Source organism: Mya arenaria, chromosome 12, assembly GCF_026914265.1.
Source record: "Mya arenaria isolate MELC-2E11 chromosome 12, ASM2691426v1".
NCBI classification, from domain to species: Eukaryota; Metazoa; Mollusca; class Bivalvia; order Myida; family Myidae; genus Mya; species Mya arenaria.
This window is the reverse complement of record NC_069133.1, coordinates 65,910,076-65,934,679: the sequence shown is the minus strand read 5'-3', so window position 1 is coordinate 65,934,679 and position 24,604 is coordinate 65,910,076.

The following is a 24,604-nucleotide window of genomic DNA, read 5'->3' as shown; positions in this document are numbered from 1 at the left end:
GAAATCGGTTGCTTAGAACCACAAACGTTTTTAGATTAGTCCCAGCATAGCTAAATGGGTAGAGCACAATATACCTCGTTCACAATTTCACCTCTCACTTTAGAATCCGTAGGTAGCCCCTCAAAGGAATACTCCGCAAACAGATATTTTCTTTGTCCTTATCTAGTAAATTCAGGTCTCCATCCATATTGAATGCAGAATAAACGAAGTCCTTCTTTATTATATGCATAGCAAGTGATTGAATGATATTTTAATAATTTCAGATATAATTCACAACTAAAACAGTTTTATCTCGTTGTTTTATATATCTTTTACCGTCCATTACACATGTTTACTTTCTTTTCAATATTATGTATATAGATTCGTGACTTTTTGATGAAAGTAGTTCGCGCACTTGTCTAAGGCGTCGCTGGAGTTGAATGCTGCCGTATTGCAGTAGAGTTAAATACGGATTACCGTTTATTGCGACATTTGGTGCGTGTGGATTTGTGATGGGTGATAGTGACTGGTAAATCAAGATTGTAATGACCAGATTAATCACATTAAATGAACTTTGCATAATACTACATTGAACAATTCGTTTGCAGGCCCAGTCGTTAAAAATAAGGTTTGACTAGGTGATTTTGTTTCCGAATTGCCACTGGCATTTTAAAAATATCAGGTTATGACATACTTGATATAAATATATCATACCTGATAACGGCCCGGTTGTTCAAAACACTCGTTAAATTACTTACGCTTACGCTAACGTGTTAGCGTTATATCATCAATGTCAACGTTAACTAACGACATTAACGTTATCCTGTTGTTCAAATCCCTCCTGATGTGAGCGTTAGCTAACGTTGATGTAACGCTTATGTGTTAGCGTTAGCATCAGCGTTAAGCTCACTTCCTGTTTGTTTTCCCATAATCCTTAACAATTTCCTGTCGTCTGCTTTAATCCAAGATGGAGGCTGTACAATCTGTCAATTCAGTTCCTGAAGTAAACAAAAGAAAAAGGAATGAAAACTTCAGTAATGGAGAGATAGAAATGCTGACGCAAAGCTACAGAAAAAGAGAACTTAAGTATTTGAAAAGTAGCAATGTTGATAAGAAAAACATTTGGGAGATGATTGCTGAGGATGTTACAAGTGTTGGGATTTCATTAAGAACTGGAAAAGAGTGTAAAAATAAGTGGGCAAATGTCCACAGGGTAGCAAAGCAAGAGCATGTTAGCTACAAGAAACACCAGAAGGGCACAGGAGGTGGGTCTCCATCAAGGAGCCCATCAATTATTTCCAAGATGGTTGTCGAGAGTGCAACGGTAAATTCGACGAAATATGCCGGAATTGTTGGGGAGTAGCAACAAAACTTGGTAAGTGTCAGACTGTATATATTTATAGCCAATTAGCACTTAAACAAGGCGATGTAGATGACAAAAATATAGTTATATCTTTAGAAAAATGTAAATGCTCGTCTGACATGTAAGAAAAGCCCTCTTTCTAAATATATACATTTAAGATCTAAAAATAGATGTTCGGGAGTCTCCAAATTTTGAAGACGAACTAATAAGAACTGGCATTTATTAAGAATAAATATCATATTAAGAGCAAAGAATATCTAACTCAAAACGGAAATATGAAAAGTTACAATACCTTTGGTTGACACATTCCTGAAAGTAACTAATTGTTTGTATTAGAAAACTTTGTCCTCGGTTTCGTACACCTCTGGTCCAGTTAACCGTTTCGTTTCCGTACATTTACAATTCTTGATTTTGATCGATAACGGATTAGTACTGCTGCAAACACAATACTAATGTCTTATGACCTTACATAGTTAAAAGGCTTACATGAATAAAAAAAATACTTTAACTTACTTCTTTTAACATGTTTGTACTTTTGTAGACTCACTGCTTGAGGAGACCACTGTTGGCGATACTACAGTTATTCATCCTCCCAACGTACTTGTTGAAGTTACAAAACAAGATATGAGTGTTTTATAGATAATTCAATCAGTTGTATAACGTTCATACATTTGTAAGCAATATATATAATTTGAACATCACATGTTAATGAAAATAAATGCTAGATACTTATATGTACCAAGTAAACCTGGGAGGAAAAGTGTGCCCGGTGACGGGACAATAACAAGGGGCTCTAACCAACTGAGCTAGCCGGTAGGCTACCTACACACACTACAGTACATAGGGGCTTTAAAAATAATTAATGCAATAGGATGAACTGGAAGCCAGGTGAAGGGACCATTGTTCGTATATGTTGAAATTGTTGGGTATGCCTTTTAAACAAATGCCTGTGTAGAATAACCCCAACAAATGCCTTTTTATATTAATTTGTTTGCATCTTCAGAATGCAGGTACGACAAACGAATGTGGTAATCAAGGCCCCTCTGTGAAGAAATCGTGAGTTCCAATACCTATATGATACAATAATGTTTATTACTCATATTTGAATAACATAGATATTAACATTAAATGGCATTATAACAAAAATAATTAACAAATTTTAAGAAATGTAGGAACAGAATAAGTGTAATTTAAAGTGCATAATGATTTATGTAAAATAAATTCGTATTGCACAAGGTTAATATAGGACTATGAACAGTCATATAATTTATTATCACAGATATTTAGCCTTTTTTTACATAAACATTTGAAAATTAGCTTTTACTAAGACATGTATAAAACATATATATAATGTTATAATATTATATTTAATCATAGGAAAGTTGTATAACATATTTCCAGTGAGGTCTTGTTAATGTGTTCTGTTATAGCTGATATTAATTCAATTGTTCAATTCAATTGTTTCTTGTAAACCATCTCATTGCGGGAAATGATAAATTTGCAGACGCAGTGTCAGTTACATAGCTGAAAAGAAACGGATGAGTTTCGTAAGAAGCATTAGTTTAAAAATTATATTAATTGACGTTTTGTTCAGATTTTATACATAAACTCATGTAAATTTAACTTGAAAAACTTTAAGTTTGGAAAAAAGTCTTCTATTTTAAATGTTGATATGCACATATGTCTGTTTTCACTTCCATAGAATGACACAGTTAGGCCACAACAAATTGATCATTTGTTCTACGGATTTTGCCAAAAAAAACTAGGAGCGAGCGAGCGAAAAAAAAAATACTTTTTTTAAATGTAAGGCAAATCAGAGGCGAGCGCAAAGCGAAAAATTTAAAAAAAAAAAAAAAAAGTTTATTTGTAACCAAATTTATCATACAATTATGTCAAGAAATGCTTTTTAATTGCAAACATAGGTTCTCAGTTATTAATAAAAAGGTTTTGATTGTATCACATGCAAATCTGTCTCAATATTTAACAAATGGCAATAAGGTCCAGTGCTTTACTATTAACTTCAATTTAAACAAGGATTTATTGTAAAGACAACATTCCTCATAGTAACCTACAATTATTCGAAGACCAAAATGAAAACTATTCCGTAACTTACTATCACAAAAAAACATTTTAGACTTGTAAGAGTAATTCATGATTTGAGCATTTCTAAATATTGGGTCAGGTCTAAATTTGAACCTCTTGAAGCACATGATTAAATAGTAGTGACTTTGACATTGCAAAAAATTGAAAATGTAAATAACACAGAGAACATATCTAAAAAAAGACACTGTGATTTAAATTGCTGGACAACATAAATGAAGCAGTATCAAACAAATCGGCAAATGTGGCACCAGTCATTATATTAGAGCAGTTGGTGGAATAAAGATATTTCCCTTTAAAGAACCCGCCTTTACCCCGAACCTATGGTTTATAGGTCCGTGCCTTGAAAAAGAATATCATGTCGGCCTTCATAGCTTCAATGCCCATAAGAAACAGGCCAGTTTAATTACCGTACAGGCCATTTTATACAAATCGATCAAAGAAAACAAGTGGATAAAAACAATGAATTGAGAAAATTAAAACAGTCATTTTACTTATAAACGGTTTTATTTTCTGATTTTACTGATGTTTTTTTATACTGTACATGTATATGTAATGAACTAGTCAATTGTAACCATGCCCCAAGGTCCGGGGAACAGCGGGGACTTTAACTTTCGGTCCAGCCAACTCCGGGTAAATCCACTGCATTCACCCGGCACTGTGGGGCGGCCACCTGGAAGGTAAAAACTTGGCCCATTTCCCCGACTATCCCTTGTATACCCCAGGACCTGGGGGGAGGGGGCGTGGTTACCGTGGATTGACTGGTTCATAAATACAATGTACAGGCTGTTTCTAAAACATTTACAAGTCCTACTATTTTTATCTGTTTATAACGATTATGATTATATGAAAACTGAGAAATGCATTTTAGAAATTTTAAAAAATAACTCACGAAAACATGTTCATTTGTTGTAAGTCGCGTGTCCGTGTATTTTAATATAAGTTTTGCACTCAAAATCCGATTTAGTTATAATTTAACACAAAATTTTGAGTACAAAACATTGAATTACTTAAAACACACATAAATAATTATTGCCTTCGACTCTGTGAAACTGTTGTTGTTTACTAAAGACCGAATCCATTGCCTTTGACACTGATTTTCATTTAAAACGTGTATTTTACATTACGAAAACTGAAAGTAACCCGAAAATTAATACCGGAAATAAATAACAACGTCGCGTCCTGCAAAATATTCCCGACAAAAAAGACTGTCAACAAATATCGGCTGTTTTGCGGTTACCCGGACCTGATTTTGTCCTGACACGAGGAAATTTTGCTCGCGAAGAATGTAAAGCATGGAAATACCTTCAAAAAGGCGAAATCGACGTTGAAGGATTAAATTCTAACTAAAAGAACTTCAGAAAATAGAGGAAAATCAGAAGTAAACAAAAAAATAATATGCGCGGCCAAATAGTAAGTGCGGGCGCAAAAAAAAAGTGTTTTTTTTTTTTCGTTTTTCGAATTTTAGGTGCGGCAAATCCGACGAACAAATGATCAATTTGTTGTGGCCTTATCATCAAACAAGGCCATGTGATAATTTTCATTTAATGTTTGTTTGTTTAAATGTTTTTCTTATCAGGTATGTCCCTTTAGTTCTCAGTGCAGTTTTGAAAAATTTAATATTAAATTATTAATGTTACAGATAAACAACCTTGTCAGTGGAAGTGGACAAGAAAATGTCAGCATACCTGGTGGACAAAAAAGGTAACAAATTTAATAAGGTTTCAAGAGGATGTGGTGAATTCAACAATGTGTAGTAGTTGATTATGTTACAATTTTAACTTAACACAATAATGTAGAATTGTTATGAAGTGATATGAAATTGCCTGACATACTACAAATTGGGAAATTTAACCATGTTTATGGTCCAATGGTTTTTTCTAGCCAGTCATATAATATAGATTAACATTCTGGCCAAAAGATAACATTTGGACAACTTATCCAGTTCAATATTTAAAAACATTTCCCTATTTAAGAAAATCTTACAAAACTGCCAAGAAAACAACAAAGGTGACAACAGAAGACATCAACAAGATGCAGTACATCTTTTTCCAAAAACAGGTAATGAGCTAGTCTTTGTACATATAAATATATATTCATATCTATCAGTAAATGTTGCCAAAAATTTGGGTAGGGGTTGCAAGAGTTAATGGTGTTAATAAAATTGTTAAATTTAAAGACATTCTTCTTTTTCTTTAAATTTCTGCAGTTTGTTGCATCATAGAGAATTCTCTTAGAAGCCATCTAAATATTGCAATTTTTACTTTGACAGAAAATGCCTAAAATTAGGTTTCCATATTCACTGCAATAGTGCAATTTTAACACAGAATGAACTGGCAGATGTCCAGATCCGAAGCTTTGCAGCAATGGAGACATTCTTCAAGTGTGCCACTGAAAAAATGCAAGAGAAGGAACAATCCTTCAGCCAAACACTAGCGGGATCCAAAAGTCTAATTTCGATGACTGATTTATTGTCATTTTGAGGCATATAATAAAAACGAAAAACTGTTTCAGTGTAATTAAAATATATTTCACCTCGTGAACACCAAAAGTGAATACTTAACTCATAGCTACGTCACTTGTGAAATTTATCTTTTGATGCTAACTTGTTGAAATAGATCTTACATTGAAAAAAACAATTATCCTATATTAATTGAAGTATGCTCTAGCAATATGATCTCTTATGGCCTGCCCCTGCTCCTGTCCTCTGTAATCATCGCCTGGCTGTGGCGCAACAGGAACAACGTCATCCACATCAGGCTCCTTTAGGTCGATGGCAAGGTTGTGGAGTACAGCACAGACTGCAGTGACCTTAGACGCTTTAGCTGGCTTCAGACGTAGCTAGATGGGAAATACACCTAAGATTTATTAATTCAACAATTACGGAATTCTGTACAAAGTAAACATCTGATTTAAACACTCCCCAACCGGTAATCAAACCAAGGACCTTTTTGTTTATGTATCGAAAAACAATTAAACTTACCCCATCCACTGGAAGGCTTAATCCCCTTATACTGTTTAACTGTCATAAGACGTAGTAACTAATGGTGGTATTTCATTATTCATTTCATCATTTTGCTAGATTAAATGAATAATGACATAACAAGGATGTGTTTTTTGTAAACAAACCGTAATGCTTAAAGGTATATAGCAGGATTTAGTTAAGTTAGTTCAACACATTTCCATACATATATATATCAAAATTCTTTCAACTGGAACTAATATTCCATTTTATTGTTTCGTTTTTCGTGAATGTCAAGGCCATGTTTTACCACAAAGAAAATTTAGAAGGAAGAAAATAGAAAATGATTCGAGGTTACATAACACTATGATATTCATGTTTATTGAATTACTAGCCCTTTGCTTAAGACGTTTTAAAAAGCACAACTATCAGTTGATATTGTTTTGAAAACCGTCATATTATTTAAAAAAATACTTGAATTAATAATATAGTTTACTAAATCTAATCTGCTTTATTCGTATTTTATATTTACCTCTCCATGTAGAATTCCGAATCGTCGCTTCCAGCGACCAAAAGCAATTTCCACAGCAACCCTTGTCCTCGAGTGTGCCCGGTTGAAATTCATTTTTTGCTGAGTATCGGCCACTCTGTATGATGTCATCATGACACGAGAACAGGCATACCTAAATATACAATTTTAAATCTTTTTTGTTCAGACCAGTGATATAATACATCTCAAGTTCCCCTTGCCATCTCAACCCCTGATTTGAAGAATTTGGTGAAACACTTCCATCCCTACGGCTGCTCTATTTTTTGAATATTATGATATAAAATGCAGACTATCTAAAGTTGTTATTATAGTTTTGTTATGTTTGGTGGTTATTTTAAAAAAGTTGGTAAACCTGTATGTTTTTTTAAATGTATGCATATTTAACTACATGTGAATACAATATATGTTTGTGTTGAATGTTATTATTACTTACCCACTGTCAGCAATTAAAATGCCATCAGTCCAACTTCTGTTCATTGCGTCCATGTGGTCCGCAAGATCACTTGCACGATAAATAAAACTGTCGTGCGATGAGCCTGGCCATCTGGCGTCAAGGAATGAAAACCTTCCTGGCAAACAATGAAAACGATAGCCTACTAACACATGTTAGATTGTGTTATATATATTGAGATAATGGCAATCTACGTCATACAGTGATTTATTACGATTCAATTATACATCGAAATTACAATTCAGAGTTATATAATCAAAATTACAATTCAGACTTATATAATAATTTATCTTCGTAAAAAACAAACTTTCAAAATCAAAAATACAACTTTCAAGACACATTTTTTATTGGTACTTTTCTGTACCAGGTACTGTACAACCTGTAAGTGAACATCATTCATTTTTGTGTTAGTACGTAACCGTCTCCGTAGCCTAGTGGTTAAGCGTCCGCCTACGGAGCGGGAGGTCGTTGGTTCGATCCCTGGCCGCGTCATACCAAAAGACGTTAAAAGTTGGTAAAAGTAGCTTCCTTGCCTGGCGCTCGGCATTTAAAGGGTAGTGCTTGGAAAAGAGGTGTACTCAGTAAGGTTTAACCCAGGAAAGTTGTACCCCGTGTATCTGTGCTTTACACCGAGCACGTAAAAGAACCAAGGGGTCTCTTCGAAATAGAGCTAGGGTATCGCACCCGGACTTCCTTGTATCCCACCACTGTCTCTTTAGTGTCCTGTCCCTTCAGCAAAAAACAAAGGACCCCGTTGGAAATACGTGCTTGCACTTTCAAGGGTTATACTTGACCGCAAGGTCTAAAGAAATACATACAACATAAATGCTAAAAAGCTGTTACATACACCTATACAAAAGATTTTCCATAATTGAAAGAGTAAAATATACAGTACACTGCAATGACACCTGCCCCATGCATAAACCATCGCTTGTCTGGTTCCCAGTGTACTCTGCACAACAGTAGAAATGAAATGGTAAGGGCACGTAACCCAGTCTAAACCCATTGCATCAGAGAAAACTTCCCGTTTTACAGTATGCCGTTTTATCTAAATGTTTATTGACCTTCAACTTCAAACAAAAAATGTTTTGTACCTTTGCTGTCACATACAGCCATAACTTTGATCGACGCGAAATTCTTTCTATTTATGAAGTCGTGGCCAGCTTTTGGCATAATGATACGTATGTGTGAGCCATCAACAGCTCCTATGACGTTGGGAAATCCAGCAGATGTGAAGAACTCCCGCATGATTTCCTGCTGTTGAACACGATTTGGCCAGGTGATGAATTGATGAGATATGTCCACCATACTGTTCGTGACATTTGATATTATTCTTGATACTGTTGACTTGTCGCGGCCAGTAGAATCACCAACAACCTTTAAACAATTCATTCAAGTAAGTCAGAAATAGTTTAGATAACATGTTACTATTTTGTTCCCTACTTATTTTTGTTCAGTACAAGTTTTAAGTCATTGTTAACAGGCTTGGAAATAAATATGGTTACCAAATAATTTCAGAATATTAACCTGCATAAATGACCCGGAGGCGTAAAATCTTAGAGCCAAACACACTTGTTCCCGGACTGACACCGCTTCCGACCGTTTAGTCTTCTGTTGAAAGTCTTGGGCAAGCAGCTGTACAATTATTTCAATCCCATTGTTATCAAAACGGTAGCGGCGTCTCATCTCTGTGTTATCACAGTTCATGTTGATGGAAAAATGTAATATTTAACGATGATAGTTAACGTTAAATCCTTAACGAGAGTTTTGAACAACCGGGCCAACAACTGTTATCTTAGTATTGTGTGCGGTATAAGCCACACGAAATACCATTTTATACCTTCACAGTATGCTATGACGTTCCAAGCAGAATCTAGAACGAAATAATGACCATGATGTACAGACGACTGAACGTGTTTGTTATGAATTAATAATCTCCCATTGTTTGTTATTAAAATATATCAAAAGTAACTGAAAAAGATAAATGCATTAATGGATATCTAAATAATTCCAGGTGAGTCCTTCATCAGTTATTTTGTCTTTGGCAGGTGATGGCAATAATTTTTAGCCGTTTGGTCAAAATAGTGTTATGTAATAAGACATAAGTAATAAGAATTAAGTAACCCTTTACTGGCTGGAAGTTTGTATGTATATTAGAATATATTAAATACAAATGTTTAAGCATTAATGAAGGCACGGATTCAGAGTTTCAGCCAAATTCACAGTAGTATCCAACTTGAATTGGATACACGTAGTCACAATAAGGTTTGCTAATTGTATACTTTTATATTATGTGTACAATTGGCATGGGGTTAATGGCCAACAATCTTAGGAAAGCGTTTACAAGGCGGTTGCTGTTCCACGCTTAGTTTATATAAAAAAAAATCACCAATGCAGTTTACCGAAAATAAGTTTAGAAAAATAAGAGACAGTTCAACAATTTAAACCCATACATATATAAACTTTACAAGTATGTTAATGAAAAAGAAAGACTATTTGTACAATCTGACAATTCGGTAATTGTATCATTATTTTTAGCAAACTGTTATTGCCCTTTATGACAGAATCAATATATCACAATAGAAAGTTTAATGTTAATATATAAAAATACTTGTTTTTTTTGGTTCCCAGAATAAAATGGAGGATGAAATGCAACATATGTCAAGAAATAATGCGTTTGGAACGGTTGCATATAATGAAAATGGTGAATTGGTGAATGTGAGATAATGGCGTCCATATGTTTCTATCGTTTGACACAAATACTTTATCTTGGTACTGCATGTAACGTACTCGACTTATATTTCACCTAACCCGGGGCAAGATACAGAGTGAAAAAAGACTGAAGATCTTTCACGCACGACATAGGTTTGGTCACCCCTTCTGCGTGGGTAATAGATTTGGCTAGGTTTAAAACCCCGAACGTTTTGATGAATAGAGCATCTCAAACACAGAGGACATGTGCATGAAACAGATAATAGTATTGCAATATTACGTTTTTTTTTCTTATCTGGAGAAATTATTCCGTCATGAAAAGCAGAACAGAAGTGAGGAGAAATTATTCTGTCATGAAAAGCAGAACAGAAGTGAGGAGCTAAAAGTCCCCAAACATAATATTCTCGTGCAATAAAAGTCCTCTTACATATCTACAAAAACAATGACACTTGGCAAAAGGCCTTTTTAAACAGGATTGATTTATGAATATTCTGTCTGAGTAGGAAAATAATGTAGAATGCATGTTGTGTTACATAATTTACTTCAAAACTTTGTCGATAGTATCAGGTTTTGCCTAACAATCATTTTTGTTTGTCTTGCTTTGTTTTAATACACAAACGAGTTGGATTTGTTTTACTTTATTGTTTTAATTAACCAGAGTCGCACTTAAATATGCATGCATCCTGTTTGCCTTCAGTACATTCATTACTGAAAAGAAACAACCATCAAGCATCGGAAGGTTCTTGATTCAAGAAACTAGTCATCAAGAAATAATACCATAATTAGCAATTATAGTTATACAGTTTATGTAAGCAACACTTGAGCAAGTGAAACGTGATGATACTTTTTTGCATATTTATTGCATAAACCTCATTTATAGGAGGATGCTTCACATAAAAACCATCTTTATTAAAAAAAATCGTAGACTCAATGTTGGACATATGTAGAAAATACTAAGCACTAAGTGAATGTTCCATGTTAAATATATATAGTATTTACCTTGACCTTCAATCTGCATTTCTATATTGGAGTCATCTGAAACTTAATTCTCACCAGTAGCAATCATAACCATAGCTTAAAGGTACACGCAATGGGTTGATGCACATAATGTTGTTGTTGTTGTTCTCTTAATTTTAAAGCATTTTCATGTGTAGCCGAAAGTTTAAATATAAACCCGTTATAAGGTAAACACGACATTTATAGAACACAAAAACAGAAAATCACAAACATGAAACATGGAACAGCACAGTGCAAAAGCATCTGAAATGTGTACATTTAAATAAAATAATGATAGTTTGGAGCTTAGAAAATGGGTAGCGTTGATTTGATTTAAACAAATAATCAACATTTTATAAAGGCAAATATTTTTTATTGATTTGTTAATAACTATTTTAAATTTGAATACAACTTAACACAGATGTGCGCATATCGGAAAGGTGCTTTAATAGTATATCACAAGAGAAATAATTCGGAGAGACTAGTATAAATAATATAAAATGCATCAAAAAGTACTAACGAGATTTGTATATAAATATTTAACTCATTTAATACAATAGTTGTACAAATAAAACAATGGTGGAGGTAGCTGTATGAATCATGCAGTCAGCCTTATATATGTGTTCATCCTTACGTATTTTACATTAAAAGGACAGATGTACTCTCGAAGCTCCAAGTCAATTAATATTCTTATCAAAAACCTGTATGTACTTTCTATCAGGTTTCGGACTGATTTTATCAATGTTGTATTGCATTATATGTTAAAAAGCGCGTTAAATTGTATGTTTACCGGTACATAAGTCTTGAATGTGCAGGACATATTGTTTCCTTAAATGTAGTGTCGAATTCTACCAACACCATTTTCCTTGTTTAAATATTTGGACTGCAAGCTAAAATTAAAGTTGTTTATACGAATACCCAATAAATACTGAAATGTGATAAGAATTACATATTTAGACAAAGTAAAAATTATGAAAATTGTCAGTCATTCGGCCTAACAGCATGTGATATATTGCCTTACAGCATCTGATATATTGTCAATAATATCTTCACTTAACCTCATAAACTGTCCAAACTCTCTCACATTAGGTCGTCCGCTTCAAAATGTATCTGTCATGTCCTTCTCACCGACAGTTTTCACGATATCTGCATACTCTTTTAGGGCAAAATTATGAAAATCTACTTGGAGTTTTAATTTTCTCAATTAAGATGGACGATGAATGAAACATTCGCCAAACAGTTCTGCTTTTTGAATTAGTCCATTGAAGTCTATGGAAGGGTATTTAAGTAAAAAATCAATTCATGTACATGCATTATTCTTGTATGTAAATTACATTAATATTATGGTAAATTTATATTCTATCATGACTGCTAACATGTGTATTCATACTAGTGACATGTGTATTCATACTAGTGACAACTGCATAGTCTCAAATGGTAAATCGACATTCTATTATTATTACCAAGATGTTTATGCATGCTATTGCGTGTAAATAATAACCGTCTTATTCGTGCATGTAATTGAGCGAGTTCATTGTGTTGCTTCATTACTTCTGCATGCAGCATAATCAAACTTTCCTTCAACATGTAGATTCTAATGTTAAAATTGCACTTCTACCTTATATCAATTAGAAATACACAAATTCAATGTTCTGATTTTTGCAATATAAGCACTCATAACGCACAAAGCATTGTGCATTGTGTTATTCGAGATATGGAAGGGAACCAGTAATAAAAAAACAAAATTCTAGCGCAAATTCCTATAAACGGGAGGTCACTCTGTCAAGCATCTTCATAACTTCGGGATTTTCCGTGACGAGACGGTGCATGGATAAACATTACCCGATTCCTACAGCCCCAGATAATACGATGAACAACGACGATAACAAAACAACACATATTATATACACGTCGTATGAGGTAAATATCAATAAACATACATTGTACATTGAAAAATTACATTAAACAAGCCGCAACATTCCTACGTCTTAATCAGGAGTATATATTTGTCCAAATAGAAGTTTATATTTGTCGACCGCAAGCATGCAATTCGGATACGTCAATCCGGATACATTGTACTTGCAACTTGTGAGAAAGTTTTAATGTTTTACTTGCAACTTGTGCGAAAGTTTTAATGTTTTACAAATTGGGTTGTACACGTTAAATGACTCATCGCAAACTGGAACAATGACTATTTATCTCACAGTTTCTATATAAATTTAAAAATCTGTAGAAGCAAAATCGTTCTACAGTGTTCAAGGGAAATCGACATTGTCTGGTCAGTGCAAATCTTATAATCAATTTTAGTTTTGCACTAACCGATCGGTATAAAGTTCTGTTTAGACGTAAATTGTACTTTTATGGAGATATACCTAGTGTAGGACAATGATTTGAACCCACGTCTAACTTGCAAGACTGGCCCCCCTTACCTAATCTGAGCCTACTCTGCCCCTAAACCAGCTCTTTTTACGATTTTTGATATTTTATGTGGCTGGTGTAGGGTCAGAGGAATTTCTATAGTGAAAATGTGGGACTTTGCTCCCCCTCGCAGGAGAGGAACTTAAATCAATATATCTCTGTAACCATGCATTGGATTAATATTTCAATGTTACAAATATATTATCAATATATTTATTAACCTATCTGAACTTTAACTTTTGTTTTTTAAACCATTAGGTCTTAGTTAGAGGCAATCCAATTCAGAGTTATCTGACAAATCAAATGCCTCATGTATAAATGTACTTATGCCATACATATTTGCTGTAACCTTTACCACAACATATCTGAGGTGTACAAAACATTTTTTTCTGTTCAGATAGGTTCAATAATATCTAGATAACAGATGCATAGTGTTAAAATCTTTATTAAATGATGTTTTACAAAGATATAGTGGTTTAAAGTTCCTCTCCTGCGAGGGGGAGGAGAGTCCCACATTTTCACTATAGAAATTCCTCTGACCCTACGACAGCAACATGAAATATCAAAAATCATAAAAAGGGCTGGTTTAGGGGCAGAGAAGTCTTTGAAATTATGTAAATTCATGCCGTTACTAACTGAGCCACTGTTTACTCTGAGGTCCCCAGCTAGCTCAGTTAGCGGTAGAGAGCAGGATTTCCAGTGTCACGGGTTCAATCATCACCAGGTATATATGCATTACTGGAAAAATAATTAAATATCTAACCAAGAAATCACAAATGGAGGGGGCAAAATTTAGCTCAACTATTATTGGTAAATACCGCCAAGACACACGAGCTAGGACACAAAGACACTAACAGTAGTGGTAATCTATTTCAAAGCTTTAAAATATGTACTGAAAGACATCAATTATAATGTTTTAGTCCGTCAAAATCTAAATAACGTGTTTTAATAGTGTTAAATAGTCCATGCATATTATGAGTGCCATGAGAGGTACTGTTTCATAAGAAACACTAACAGTTAATTGGTTGACGACAAACCTAAATAACCACTACGATTTAGGGCCAGGGTAGGGTTAATAAGGGTTAATAAGATCAATTTCTACTTGATCCGGCAAGGATAATAACATAGAAATAGACATTCTAAACCAGTAAAGACAAAGGGGAACATTTGGTTGAGACTTTGAGCCCTTTCTACATTTTTGTAATTATTACAAACAAAAACGATTTTAACCGGTAAAAATGATTTTATGTGATATTTTTTTTTTAGTTCTTAACTGCTTAATACCTAGTACAGTGCTTTAAAGTAGCTTTCCCTTAAAGTTGAGGTGTCTTTGCATGTCCTTGTGTGTCTCAGTGGTCCTGAGGTGGCTATTTCACAAAGATTATTTGCAATGGTTCTTTTGTAACCTTTTAATAAGTTGAGCGATGTAGGACCACTATGTCTCTTGTCTAAATTAAAGATGGGAAGAGCCTAACTTGAGCTAAAATGAGTTGGAATATTGAAAATCAGTAAAACATTAAGCATTTTACTGTTTTAATCTTTTGAAGTTTGATCATACGATTGACTTGAGCATGAACAAATTTTCATATTTACAGGCCTTATCTGTTTATCCAGATTTTTTCTTATTATCTATCGTAAAATATGTTGTTGTTTTTTTAAATTTATGATAGACAATAAGAATTATTTATATTTTTCTTATTTGTCCTATAATTACATGAAAACACAAGTAGTAAGTTTCTTACAGTCAATCATGGTTTTTGCTTTACTGTAATTATGTATAATTTGTTTTCGTATTGTCTATCATAAAATATATTTATTAAAATTTATGATAGACAGTAAGAAAAATATTTCATGATAGATAATAATGAAAATAATTCCTGATAGACAGTAAGAAAAAAATTCATGATAGACAATAAGAAATATTTAATTTAAACATATGTATTAAAATTTATGATAGACAGAAAAATATTCCATGATAGACAATAATAAAAATAATTCACGATAGACCATAAGAAATATTTTTCATGATAGACAATAAGAAATATTAAAAAAAAAATTCTTATTGTCTATCATAAAATATGATAATATTTATGATAGACAGTTAGAAAGATATTTCATGATAGGCAATAATAAAAACAATTCTTGATAGACAGTAAGAAATATTTTTCATGATAGACAATAAGAAATATATATTTCATGATAGACAATAAGAATATTTTTTCTTATTTATCATTTACATAAAAAAATATTGTCTATCATAAAACATGGTTTTCTTAATTGTCTTTCCTAAACATATATATTTTATTTATTTTCTAATATAAAATGAATCTTTCATACTGGGTTTAATCTTATCAATAAAAAAAAATAGAAATGAACATTACTGTTCATTTAACTTTAACCATTGTTTATCTGCCATCACATGGCTTCAAGATAAGTTTAATGAATTTTATTATAATAATAAGGTAATAAGTGATACTGGTTATGAAAGTTTATCTTAAAAGCAGGGGAGAGTTCAGGAATAGACGTTAGAGAGGGCATACCTAAGGGGCGTACTCCGCTCCCCAAGAAAGGGCATACCTAAGGGGCGTACTCCGCTCCCCAAGAAAGGACATACCTAAGGGGCGAACTCCGCTCCCCAAGAGAGGACATACCTAAGGGGCGTACCCCTCCCCCCAAGGGTCCGCTAGACGTAAGCAATTTGTGAAGACATCAGAAAGACATACAAGTGAACATAACACATCGGTGGCCTTCAAGTAGTGGTGATATTGACTTCATGGCATATCTTGCACATGTTCAAGGATTGCGTTCTGCTACAAGACTGGAGAAAATAACTTTTTTCTCAGTTTTATGGCATGTATGCTTTTCTTGTTTTCAACAAATATCACACGGATGATGGATACATTTTCACCAGTATTGGAAATTGTTGGAAGACGTTGTTTATATACGAAGAAGAAACATCAAGAGGACACAATTAAAGGAGGTTGCGCTGTTTGAATTTGTTGTTTTTATGAGTTCACATTGCCTGCACATGATGGCATTTGAAAGGTGTAGTTTATTAATTTCCACTCCTTTGAGATCGAATGCAAACTTTGAAGACTTTAGTGATGGGGCATGTGCCGGGTGTGCCATCCCCCCTCCCACGGAAGCGTTTGTGTTAACTGTTGGCCATTGCAATTGCTCATTGATCTGTGATAGACTGCAGACTGTGAGCAGAAATTATTGATTGGCAATTGAAGCCAATTCTATTTCTTTCTCACTTACACTTGTTTGATCAATGTACTTTTCTTTATATTATCAAAGAACATATTTGATGCAAAAAATAAAATATATCAATTGATTTTGTTAATATGTACCTTCAAATGTCCATAAAAGAAATGGTATATGATAGGGTTATTTTTGTATGACAAACATAAATATCAATTAAAATATTTCTTTGATAGACACTAACAACTTCGTATTAAAAGGTACATATTATTGAGATGCGGACAACAGTTTCATAAACGTGATACTTTTAAGCCTAAAATCTGTTTGCTCAATAGCCTATTTCGTCAAGCTAAATAATCTGTGATAGACAACAGTTTCAACGTATTTATAAACGTTGCATTACAATAGTTCATGATAGACTCCTAAAAAAGTATGGAATATACTATAATATAGTAATATTGCCTTTCCTTTTATAACATAAAAGTAAAAAAAAAATATCACGACAAAGATGAACGACATTAATAATTCTGATGGCCTCAAGCAGGTCCGATCATAATTTAGGATAGACAACTGGGCCGACCAGAGGGAACACGCTCCTCGCGGTAGGAATTTGCCGTGGTATTTTTTTCAGGTAACACCGGTGCGCACCTTGCGAATCACGGAAACAACCGAAGATAATGGTCCCCAGCTTTATATGAATTTAGCTTCGTCACGGATTTATACAAATGCTTGTTGTCTACTGCTTGCTGGCTGTGTTATAGTACTGGATGTTTTCGTTTAGCATAACCTTAACTTATTAATTTGAATTATAAATAAACTATTCGTTCAGATTCACGCAAGCAGTTATTAGGCAGTAGTCAGCAGACATTTGTCAGTCTGCAGATAAAATCTAAAATTAACAAGTTTCTAATATATGGCAGCAATTTGGAATTAAGAAGTAGTAAAATCTCTAAATGTGCGTAACATTTGTATGAATGCACATGTAAGCAGTAATGATAGAACAAAGATTTACCATAATATCAATGTAATTTACATACAAGAATAATACATTTATATGAATATCATATATGGCAGCTATTTGTAACTAAGATGTAGTAACATCTCTAAATGTGCGTAACAATAGTATGTATGCGCATGTTAGCAGTAATGATAGAATATAAATTTACCATAATATTAATGTAATTTACATACAAGAATAATTCATTTATATGAATTGATTTTTTACTTAAATACCCTTCCATAAAGTCAATTGAATTCAAAGCGTTTTACCACAGGAAGTGAGTTAATGGTTTATTCTATATAGTTTCGAACAATTTACATGAAAACATAGTATAACTCTCAGCCCTCATCGGCGTGTGTGTACCACGTGATAAATTGCGTCATAAAAGCTTCGTCGGAAGGCAATATTTAGCTTCGAATGAAGACTTTAAACAAAGATAACGGAGCCCCGCCTTCGGTCTTTTACCAGACTTTGATTGAGAGTGTAGTTTCTTAAAACATTTCGACAAACCTTTTCACAAAATAGCCGTCTGACTGAGCACTGTCAAAACATTGTTTTGGAAACAGGTAATATAATAATTTTAAATGATCAAAACAAATAATGCATATGATTTTTGTACAGATAAATGGTTAGCAAAAGAGCCCTTATAAGCGCACGAAAGAAGCTTGTAAATATCGTTGAGGTTTATTTACTGTATATAACACTTCTGTAACCCTATCTTCATTGCAGTAAAAATGATTGCAATTTTGCCCGAAGGACTGAACCTTAAACACGTATTTATGATACAGTGGCACGAAAAAGCAAACAAGGGCGTCCCCACTTCCAATGAAGGATGCACGCAAACTTTAAAATAAACGAATAGCTGAATACAGCTGTGCACAGCTGCACCCCTAATCTTTTGTTACCAATCATGCGTAATTAAACAACTGCACAAATGTATGAGCCACCTAAACAATCAAAAGATTGTTAAATGATTAGTGCAGCAACTGCGTTTGGTTACCAGCGATATAGTAGAATTGTATCAATAAAGAAAAATGATGATATCAAAAAACACTTTAGGCAAATGCTTCCACTATCAGCTCAGTGTGAGGTAATAAATTACAGATTCAAGCTGAAAAGGCATAATGCTTGTTTCCAAAGGACTCTGTTTCATGCGATTAGTTGGCCATAAACTGTCCGACGGGAAACTCAAGTCGCCATCTTTGTACGTGAATGGCATGATCATTATTGAAATTGCATATCGATGAAACCTAGCAAGTTTGAAACTGGTTTGTGTTATGGAAGAACATTGGATTCGTGATGAACAGACGGTGTAAAAAACATTTATGTTTTATAGTGACAGCATGCGATAATATGCACAAGTATTAGGATGCTACCTTTGGTGGGAATGGCATGTCTTCATTCGCTACAAACATGCGTGTAACTGAGGAATAACTGAGGAAGAAGACATCTTATAATTTTAATTACAAACGATCAGTTTACCGGCTTATACAGAGGTATTGATAAAGTGGTGTGACTTATTTTCACGAACTAATTCTATATAACCTAGCGTTGGGTCTTGTGATTTCATCTTGACTATGGTTTACAATTGGCGTTTATCTTGTTTTCAACATGCCTGACATTACGTTTGGGACAGATGCAAAACAAAGACTGTATCAAACTAGATATATGATTAATATAACTAAGATAAATATTGCAGTTTGTTAACAATGCTTTTTAAAAAGATTAAGCAGAAACATAACAGTACTGTAACAAGTATAGCTCAATCATTTTTAAGAGTGACTAACAAATGTATGCATTACTCCACAAGCATTTGTGTCCGATTTAATTAAGATTGCATTCCCGCATTGTCAAATCCGACGTTTGATAGATATGTCTATTAGTTTGATAGCCAAGGTCAAATTTAAAGTGCATTGTAAAAAGCCTACGTGTTTTTACACTGACACAAACACAAATACATCCATCTTATAGAAAACAAGACAGTAATTGGCATTAAGGTAGTATATAACAAGCATAATCTTAAAAATTCATAACAAAACTATGAAATCTACATGGACAAAACTCAATAGTCACCTTATTATGCAAACTCTCTGTTAAGAGGCACAAGTCTAGGACACAAATGACACTGAACGATAGACATACAACGTACAGCAGCAACAGACGGTCGGTGAAAAATGAGATCACTGTAGACTAGTAGACACGCGCACATTTTCAAATCTTTATGCCGAACTCAAGGCAAGAGAAATTCCATTGATATATTTTCAACGTCTTTTGGTATGCCGCGATTAACATTTTCTTAGCCAGCTCTCAACCGAAATTTCGCCACTTGTATTACTTATACATTTACTAGGTTGTGACTATTACATATATGTTTTACATTCGAGAGCAAAAGGAGTTTTAGTATTGTTTGCGGAATAAAAAGTCACATGAATAATTCTGATTTATCTTTATTTAGAAGTTCATTGAATGATGAGTCAAGAGTGCAATTGATATCCATGGTCTACAGAAAGTAAACTGCTATTATCAAATCGTATTAACAAATATTCAAAGTAACAGAAACAATTGTCGCATTAATAAAGGCAATTATTGTTTCGCAAATACCTATAATGCATCAGATATCAATTAAGTATGAGCTTTTTGGTAGTTTGGATTTTGATGATTTGAAATGAACAGCTATGGAAATTAGCTGAAACAAAAAATAACTTAATAAAACATGAATTTTTAATTAAAGCTTGATTGAGCCGAAGGGCATGATTTTGACAGACATATTGAGGCCACAACAATTAAATGGAAATATATATAAATATTTGGCTATGTTTTAAGCCCGAGCTGTTTAATGGCTGGATTATTAGGGTATAAATGCATGAAGTAAACAAAAGCAATTAAATAATACATTGTTTCTTCTCTTATGATATTGATCCATTTATTGGATAAAGAGGAGAAAGTTGTTAAAAGGCAAAATTCTCACTACTGAATATTCTCATGCACTGACAACAAAGTAACTGTCGGTGGGTACAATACCTAACATTTCTTCATGAAAAAACACTCCAATGGGTTATACTAGCATGTTTAAAGATTTAATATTTTAAAGAAATGTCGCTTTCGATCAAAACTCGGTGATAAATTAAATAGTATACGTCAAAGTAGCTCTATTATTATAGATAAAACATGTCAACAAAGCATTTTTTTTCTAAATTCGCTGCCAAATGCCAAACGCATTTAGACAAATAAAGCATACGTATTAAAGTATGTATTTATCCTTTTCGCCTGAAATTCAGACATACCACCGTTTAGGTTAAACACTACGCGATGCCGAGAACTCGTCATCCAGACAAAACATCTAAGCAATATTGATACAAATACATCTTGATATTAGCTGATAAAAGCAATCTGTAGCGTTTTATATGTCAATATTTACGACTACGTTGACGTAAATACTTGGAACACGTTATTAGTAATGTTTCTTTATTGTATGATAGACTACTCGAAATAATGATGCAACCAACATTTAAAAGCAGATGTTTGATCAACAATCAATAAACGCGAGTTTCCTCGACTAAACATATACATCGTAGTTATACGTCATTTTCATCATGTAAATCAAATGCACTATACAGTTTTGTTCCAGACATATGTAACCTTCTCTGTAAATATAGGTTCCATTCGTTTAAAGACAATGAATGTGTTTATCCGCCTTCATTACCGAGTAAGCTGATGTGGAGAAATACTGTCAAACGTGTAGTGTATTTCCACGAAGTCGGAAAGTGGAAATCTAGAGATCAGAGTGTAACATCAACAAAATTTGCTCATCCATTCCTAATAAGATATCTAACTAGACAAATAAAATACACATATGCACAATATTGCATATCGAAGAGAGAAATGTATTTGCCAGCACTGCAAACTTCAAGTGTTTGGCATGATAGTCCGTGTAGACATTTAAATATACTGGGACAGTTCTAACACGTACAATATCATTGTGAGGGGTTACAGTTGAGATATGGTGCACATTTATTATTTCTCATCAATTGTCTGCGTTGAATGGATTTTTTTACTTATGGGAACACCTTATCTATCCATTATTGAAACATGCGGCAATTACGGCGCTTCTATAGATAACTTATATAAAAATTCCAATCATATGCTTACATGAATATTCTCTTAGTTACATAGTTGGTTGTTATGAATGATATACATCTACAAGCGGATGCTGGTATATTTTTATGAATCTTGTTATGTTATTTCGAGTATTTGTTTGTTTAATATATTGACTTCATAAATTGTATAAACTCATTTATATTGAGATATGTTCACATGATGTTTAACCCAGTGATCTGAAAAACTCATTTTAAATATGTACATATACATTGCATATCTTCTTTTAGGAGGGAAAAAACGATATTGAATGGAATTGATTTGAAAAACGTTAAAATAACTGTTGTTTGTAAAAAAACGTTAAGATGCCGAACAGAACATACATATTTTCAAACAGTTAATTACACACATACAAAGATGTGGTTAAAGAAAAAGTAGACACAATGACTATGCTCATGATGCTTACCTAGTCTCTTCGACTCGTTGTCGACGGAAAATTGAACATCTTCACCACTTGTAGCAACCGTTGCCATTGCTTTACTTCCCCTCGATTTAACTACAATCAGTGATTTCCAGGTTCCTATTACACATACAAGTACAAATGATGATTTCGAAAAATCAGCCAACTGTATATGCTTATCAGAAACTGTTTTATTTTTAATACATTACTTTAAATGAGAGTAAGGTCAGATCGTCTTTGATATTAGACAGCTTGTAAAAATGTATCAAATAATCTACTTACCAATTTTGCTTAAATATCAGAATACAACGGCTGCAGCATTTTAAAAGTTCCTTTAACAAGTAATAATGGTGGTGAGATATTGAAATACTAATTCAATGAATGAATATGAGAGCGTAGTTCGTATTCTGATGGCAAATTATAAAGATTTACTATATTTAATGAACTGTACCTGCTATATTATATTATCCAAACATAACACTCTCACACTCATAACATAAAGATGCAGCTGGTTCACTGTCTCGTCAATCCATAAAAGGCCGACTTCTGATCGAACGGATCTTACTCACAGGAATTCTCTGTCTCACGCTGTTGGGCAGGTTCACAGATATGGCGTAGTGAAGTATTGCTTGAACACCGTTTGCTTATTAGCAATTTTAAGATTAGCGTTCTAATTGAAAAACTTCAATCCATCATTAGCATGCGTTTGTATCAATTGATGTACATGTTTGAAAATTATATTAACATAGACCGAAAATATCTTCTTTGATGACCATCATAATCATCATCATAATCATCATCATCATCATCATCATCAGCAGCAGCAGCAGCAGCAGCAGCAGCAGAGCAGCAGAACTAGCAGCAGCAATGGTTGATTCCGTATCTGCGACAAACTTGTTATTTTAAGTAATCGAACAATCATAAATCTTTGACATCCATACACAAACACGATATTTGTTTAATATTCCTGTTATTAAACAATTGTTTTGCTTTATTTAAACTATTTAATTTGTTGTTTTTTTTAATTTAAATATACTTGCGTCCAAAAGTACCCAAGGGGATATGTTGGTGTTTCACAGGGTATTTGATAAACACAGTGAATACACTACATATTTAATGATATTGAAAAAAACTATATAAGGTACCTCACCTATATCAAACAGTTTCTGAGGCATTATTATGTCAAAGAGTTTTTGGATGGAGGACTTGCACAAAACAAACGCTAGAGAAAGACAGGTTTCAATAATATTAACTACTTCTCGTATATGCGAGGTTTCCTCTTAGAATTTTTTCACCTGATTTTTTTTGAGATTCTTCCTTTCAAATATCCACTCGAGCTAAAACCACGTTATAGCGAATATTGTTCAAACCAGACATATTGTCAGGGTAAGGACTCTTTTATAACTGAAAAAAACATATAACAACAATAATTTTAAGTCAATATCGCGAACACTTAACATTATGTCATATACCTTCACGCGTTTATCGAGGCAGACGGTTTTATTTTCAACATGTAGCCGTCTAATATCCGTCAGTTTTGTGTGTGTGTGAGCAAACACCAACGGACGTCTATGTGGTTTTTTATAATGCTCGTAACATTTCATGACGGTGTCTATTGTAATATGTCGTTAAAAGGAACAAAAACGTTAAATTTCAATTGGGCTTTGTTTGGCATTTTTTTTAATTAGTACTTATTTATGACTTCACGCTCACGCGTATGTTCAATCGCAATTATTTTTATATCAAATGAAGCATTTTATTGATCACAAAATTAGCGACAATAATTTCCCTTTAAAAGTTCATATACACATTTACACGATAGCCTGTGCCAAAAGTTGAGCACTGCAACCAGCCTACATCCGTGTTGGTGTTACGCCCGTTAAACTAATGCCAGACGACTGCCAAGCTAACTCTGACCGTTTGGGTATTTTAGCTGAGCAGTTAAATCTGAAATATCCTTGAGTAATATTTCCAATCTTTTTGTTTCATAAATATCTCCTTACAAGCTGATAGCTGCATTACCTGTTACTGCCCATAGACAAAGTGATGAATTCACAGAGCAAAGTACGAGCCGCAAGATACTTTTACAGAAGGACTGTTTACTGTCGTCTTAGCATCTTAATTATATTTGCCACAACGGGCTCGTTGTCTCCCTGTTTTATAGACAAACGACACCTTTTTCACACAATTTGTGATACGGACGAGCAATCAGTCATAAACAAAACCTCTGAAATATGAAGCTTAACCGAGAAAAACTTCTCGTTGGCTTAACATTGACCAATAACGAGCTCACGAAACCTTTTCATATCATTAT